This window comes from Pocillopora damicornis, chromosome 13 (genome assembly GCF_964200805.1).
Source record: "Pocillopora damicornis chromosome 13, jaPocDami1.2, whole genome shotgun sequence".
Classification (NCBI taxonomy): domain Eukaryota; kingdom Metazoa; phylum Cnidaria; class Anthozoa; order Scleractinia; family Pocilloporidae; genus Pocillopora; species Pocillopora damicornis.
In genome coordinates, this window is record NC_142682.1 from 7,117,201 (window position 1) to 7,121,624 (window position 4,424).

Sequence of the window (4,424 nt, forward strand, 5' to 3'; positions counted from 1 at the left end):
AAAATTTTTAAAAAGCTGTTGTTTTCAAGTTCATTGCTGATAACTTACCATGCTTCTCAAATAACATTTAGAGATCGATCGTCGCCGACAGAGATTAAAAGGGGTATCCATGGGGGGGGGGGGGGGGGGGGGATCGTAAGAATATTACAGAGCCTTACCCCACCCCCCACCCCCCACCCCCTTACGCGAACGAAAGAGCACATCCCCGTCCACATTTCGCATGAATATATGTCATTCAAGATTTCTCATAATTCACCTTTTAGGCTTTAGAGTTCACGTGTAGTGTCACGTGACTTTTGATGTAAACAAACCCCGAAAGTTCGGACAGTGAGTGGAGCGCGCAGCACATGTGTCCGTACTTCGGCTTTGGCAATTTTTCCTTAATAACTTCCCACTTTCAAGAAACGTTTCTCCGCTCAAAATTGGCATCTTTCTTTTCTCATTTAATTCATCGTTTATCAAGCAAGTTGTCATTTCGCTGCCGTTGAAGCAGATGCGAATAATGTCACAGGAAGCGTTGCGGCACGAAATAATCGAACCAGTTCTGCTTACAGTGATGTATCTGATCAGGTATTTTCAGGGTGTTAAGTACGTAGATTGTGAAATAAACCCCCTTCTGCCAGGAAATTAGTGCCCACGAATCGCTCTAGAAAGCGAGGAAGCCTTAATTCCTAAAAATAAAACCGATTTTAACTCTTTGAACGTGTACGATTGCAGTTGTTTACTAAGTGTACACTTAAACATAATGGCTACGACAAAGAGATGCGCTTATGGCACCTGCAAAAATGATTTACGATACCCCAACTCCTGGGTAAGAAACGTTAACGGCGACCCGGTCAAGTTTTTCCATTTTCCGGGGACAGTTAGACAGAAGGAGAGAAGGCAAAGGTGGATAAGGTCATGTCATCCCATATCTGCTGTAGCAAGTAAAGAAAGGGTAAGTCAATTCAGTCGTTATTTTATATCATTGTTTTGTCTTTGGAATTAGTATGTCTATTATGCTTAGGTGTCGCGACTCAATCGTAAACGGAAGGCATCTTGCGAACGAGAAGCAGACAAAGCGAGGTGCAAGAAAGATTGCCTTAAACGATCAGTGGCAAAAGCCCTTCTTACACTTGATCGTCAAACTGGTAAATCGACAGAGGAATACGCAGTAGCCACAACCCTTTTAAATCTGAGCGTAGAGCCAGTGATGAGTTCAGGAGAGCACGACGTCTTGCAAGATTAGCTGGAGGTTGGCGAACCGGAAAATCGAACCGTCGAGTCAACTGAACCGATCGAGTCTCGATCGAGTCTCGAGTCTCGAGTCTCGATCGAGTCACTTTCAAATCAGAGATAAACGAAAAATTAACCAGAGATTGTGGCACACAAGTAAGTTAAATACTAGAGAAAAAAAACTTATAATAGATAATTTTTCGTATTTGGTATGTACGACTCTCATGAAATCAATCCAAATCAGACTTCAGGTAGTGACAAGCTGTTGAAGAATTTCTTTATGGGAAAAGTATTGGACTCAAAGAAAACCTACCGTTAGACAGGTATGCAAATAAACTTATACTTAAATAACATTCACGTCCAAGCAAAGTATATGTAGCAGAGTTAGGCAGACCATCCTTTTTCGCATAATGTATTTCTGGTTGTATTGTAGGCATGAAGAAGGACTACCTTCAGCTGATTTACAGCGAAATTAAGAAAAAAGGTGAACGCATCAACATGCGGAACGGTTCGCGAAGAACTAAGGCAGGAAAGATTCAGGATAAGTACTTGAAAGTTAGTTAAATGTTGTTGAAGTGAGCCATCACTTATTGCTATTTCAACAGAAAGAACTGAGTTAATTTTTTGTGGTGTTTTTCTCCCACTTTCTTAACAGTTTTGATTTCTCTTTTTAGGAGCGGCAAGAGATGGTGAAGATCATAACCAAAGAGCAATTTATCTTAACCCTTGTGAGACTTAGAAGAAACCCAAGTTTGGAAAATTTGTTGATATATTTGGCATTGATAAAGGACCTGGAGGCAAACTATTTATAATATGGATATTATTTTAGAAAACAAACTGAACTTTCTTTTACCCTTTTCGACTAGAGAGGGAATTATTGGGGTGCCTAAACCCAAATGCTTCGCAGGGAGATCCCTAAACAATCTAAGAGCTATAATAGATTGTACTAAATTCTATGTGGAAAAACCTTGCAAGCCATCAAGTCAAAGGTCTACATATAGTCAATATAAATCCTCAAACAGATTTCAATTATTTATTTCAAGATCTCCCGTTTTGCGTGTCACCTTTTTGTTTTAATTATACAGTGGCAGTATCAGTGACAAAGAGATTGTGAAAGCCAGTGGTTTTCTGGAAAAATTACAGTCGGGAGACGCTGTAATGGCTGATAAGGGCCTCAACATACAGGATTCTTTTGCTCTTCATAAAACTGTACTTATTGCACGTCCAGTCATGATGAAAAATAATGTTTCTGCACTTGCATCCATTGCTACAAGGCATGTTGCAACTGCAAGGGTTCATATTGAGCGCATCATTAAGCGTGTAAAATCATTTAATTTTTTTATTAGAGTTATTCCACTTACATGTAAACCATGCACTACCCAGGTAGAAATCTTATTAAGATTCTTATTAAGATTCTTCATAGGAATCTTAAAAGGATGTTAGCATGATACTTATAAAAGATCTTACCAAGATTCTTGCAAGAATCTTATGAGAATCTTGTAAGAATCTTTCAAGATTCTTACAAGATTCTTACAAGATCCTTACAAGATTCTTACAAGATCCTTACAAGATTCTTACAAGATTCTTACAAGATTCTTACAAGATTCTTACAAGATTCTTACAAGATTCTTACAAGATTCTTACAAGATTCTTACAAGATTCTTACAAGATTCTTACAAGATTCTTACAAGATTCTTACAAGATTCTTACAAGATTCTTACAAGATTCTTACAAGATTCTTACAAGATTCTTACAAGATTCTTATAAGATTCTTACAAGATTCTTACAAGATTCTTACAAGATTCTTACAAGGATTTTACTACGTTTCTTACCAAATCTTATGAGATTCCTGGCAGGATCTTACTAAGATTTCTAATAATAATCTTAACAGGATTTTCCCCCAAATCTTTTAAAAATCTTAATAAGATTCTTGTAAGATTCTTACAGGTATCCCATAAGATTCTTACAAGATTCTTATAGGATTCTTATAAGATTCCTACAAGAAAATTTCTCAAAAATCTTACACCGATTCTTGTCAGAATCTTATTAAGATCCCTTACAAGATCCTATAAGTAACTTAAACAGAATAACCACCTCTTCATATCTTTTTTACAGCACCATCAAATTTCCAACACAAACTCAAAACAGGGTATTCCATTTATTAGACATGCAAAAGGAGGGTCCTAGATAAAAAGAGAATGCTTTGCTTTTATAAAACAGCTAGATTATGGAGGGTTGTGACATTTTGGGTGGCTCAGTAAAACTAACTTGCAAAATGAATTTTGGAATTCGTAGGTGTATTTAGTTGTGAATTTTCATGGTAATTCAGACTGAGAATTCCTAGGAATTCCTAAGTGTAACAACTCTGGTTCTAAAAAGCTAGAAATTCCCAGAAATTTCAAGTTTATAGCCAAAAGGACTCGGAATTCTTAGAAATTACTTGGAACTCCAACCCAGAGCACCAATGACTTTCCCTGGAAGCCTATAAATCTAAAAACTTACAAGAAATTCCTAGTAATGTTCAGGAATTTCTATGAATGTTTAAGAATTACTGGGAATTTAAAGAAAAATTTTTAGGCAATTAATACAAAATAAATACATGCATTAACTCCCAACTAAAAATTTAAGTAGTCAATGAAATTTATTTTCATGCTTAAATCAAGTTTATAAATGAAATATTTCCTATTGCATATTAACATCAACATGTGGTAATATTTGGATGGAATTTGATTTCTTTTTCTTCTCGTGAAAACTTCAGAAAAATTATCCTCAATTACAGATATTCGTTTAATTAAAATAGTCCTAATGAATCATTAAATTTGGTTTGACACAAATTGTGAATAGAATCTGTTGATTATTCATCATGAAATACAATAAATTGAATTATGTTTACTTCAATAAATTCTATCAGTCAAAAAATAGTCATCAAATGAATCATTTAATTATGGATGTTGATACAAAGGGTATTTAACCCCTTTGCTCCCAGAGTAAGGCTTTGACTAAATTTCATCTGGCTCTAACTTCTTTGGATAAATCTCCTTTGTGAACATTCAAATGTAAGCTGTCAAGTAGCTCTTTCATGTTATACTGTTTGTTTTTGTTGATTCTGCAAATTGAAATTCAAAGATTTCTACTCAATTTTGACTTAGCACTCTTGGGATTGAAGGTGTTAATTAATAACAGTTAAATAATTGATTTTTTAATTAAAA

General features: G+C 35.4%; 1 pseudogene across 1 annotated transcript; it reads left to right on the forward strand.

Annotated features, from left to right (window-relative positions):
* Positions 1 to 745: 745 nt before the first annotated feature.
* Positions 746 to 2,692, forward strand: LOC113678395 (uncharacterized; annotated as a pseudogene). The gene is made up of 5 exons (XR_016182591.1): positions 746 to 937; positions 1,007 to 1,371; positions 1,460 to 1,538; positions 1,649 to 1,770; positions 1,890 to 2,692. The product of XR_016182591.1 is annotated as an uncharacterized LOC113678395 (transcript).
* Positions 2,693 to 4,424: the final 1,732 nt, after the last annotated feature.